This window comes from Hipposideros armiger, unplaced genomic scaffold (assembly GCF_001890085.2).
Source record: "Hipposideros armiger isolate ML-2016 unplaced genomic scaffold, ASM189008v1 scaffold_1382, whole genome shotgun sequence".
In the NCBI taxonomy this organism is placed as follows: Eukaryota; Metazoa; Chordata; class Mammalia; order Chiroptera; family Hipposideridae; genus Hipposideros; species Hipposideros armiger.
Genome location: NW_017732732.1, coordinates 65,697 through 67,749, shown reverse-complemented (window position 1 = coordinate 67,749; position 2,053 = coordinate 65,697).

Genomic DNA, 2,053 nt, shown 5'->3' with positions numbered 1-2,053 from the left:
TTCTGCTCCTGAGGCATTGTCTCTGCCTGCACCTGGAGGGTGCTTACTAGTTATTGAGGTATGTGGTGAGAACGGCCAGTTCCAGGACACAGAGGATTGATGGCTATTGGGATAATTGGTAGATTCTGTCATGGGATAATTGTTTTGGGGAGTTTCAGTAATTTTGTAGTTTCTATGTAAAAGTTAAAGATTTATTTTCACTGAGGTAATGCATTTTTTCCTTGTTGAACTGCACGTACTCAAACTGCATATATTGGTGATGGGAAATAAACTCAGGGCTTCACCATCACTGAAGACCGACAGCATCAGCAGTCGTGTGAGTGTGTCTCTTTCTTTAATTCCCTCTCCCCCCTTCAGGTACTGATTGACTTGTGGCGGCTGGCCCGTCATAGTGGGATAGACTCCCAGGCTGACTAGCTGTGAGGATTGGCTATGCCTAGAGTGTATGACCTACTGGGTGAGAGCTGATCCCTCAGTGGAAGTTTCACCCTGCATGCTCTTGTGTCTGTTGAAAATTCCCTTTGGGTGTGCCACTTGGTCAAATCAAACAGTGCTCTGGTTTGGTCCAAAGCTAACCTCTGGGTGTATTGATGCTGGTGCTTCTTGGGTGGGGCTCTCATGTAGGGAAACTTCAGAACAAAACAAACCAACAACCACACACACACACAAATACACTCACCCGTAAAACCAACAAACACTCAAAACAAACAAAAATACAAAAAGAAAAAAAAAAGAAACAAGAAGAAAAAGAAAGGAAAGGAAAAGGGAAAAAGAAAAGAAAAAAGAGAAAGGGCAAAAAAAGAAGAAGAAGAAAAAAAAATATATATATATATACAAAATAAAAGCAGTTCAGTTCTTAGATTAACACCCACCAGCTATCTCTGAATTGTCCACTGCTGTAAAAAATTTCCTTTGTACCTTATGGAGGTAGGTCCAGCCACCAGACACCCTGGCAATGCAGCTGTAGGTCACTGGGGTTGTGGAGTATGGTTGGTAGTTTTTACAAAGTCAGTGCAACTTCTGCTGTCACCTGAGCAAAAGCACTGAGAACACCAATGATGCTTTTCAACTCATGTTTTTGTTAATAGCATATCTTAAATGCTGTTGCTTTTTGGAAGTATCAGGAGGGAAAAATTTTCTTCTTAGATGACTTTAAAACTTGTCATTTTGAAATTATGTAACTACATATATCAGTTTTTCATTTTAAAACAGTGGAATCTTTTGCATTCCTCTTCCCCACTTGTCCCCTCCAGGGGACATTTGGCAATTAATAGGAGATTCCCCCATACCCCTACAAAGAATTATCTGGTTCAAATTTAAAAGTGTTGAGGTTAAGAAACACTGCTATGATATCATGATTATGATAAATGAGATAGTATGTAACATGAGAAATATTTTGGTCATCTGAATGGCTCACAGCTCCTAAAATCCTTGGAATTTCTTGATCAATAAGAGCAATAGGAGCATCTTTTGTATAATATTTGGTCTCTAGTTCTCAGTTTTTGAAAAAAATTCACATCCATAAAGGTGAAATGAGTATGTTATTGTTTATAACAAGCTCTTTCCACTGAAACTGGGGTTATGTTCATGAAGTGACTTTTAGAAAGCACCTAAGGATGGGGGCTGGTTGCCGGAAGAACCAAGTATGATAGAGGGTTTGAACTTTTCCTGGTTTCCAAGGAGGGGAAAGCGGCTGGAAGTTGAATCAGTATTCAGCCGGCCAATGATTTAATTAATTTTGTGTATATAATGAAGCTTGCATAAAAAACTAAAAAGATGGGGTTCAGAGAGCTTTTGAGTCTGTAAACTCATGGAGATTTCTGGAGAATGGTGTACTCAGAGAAAGCATGGAAGCTCAGTGCCTTTTTGCCATATCTTACCCTATACATTTCTTCCACCAGGCTGTTCCTGAGTTATATTATTTAATAACAAACTGGTGATCTAGTAAGATTTCTCTGAGTTGTGTGAGCCACTCTACCAAATTACTCAAACCCAAGGATAGAGTAATTGGAACCTCTGATTTATACCAGGTTGGTCAGAAGCCTAGATGACA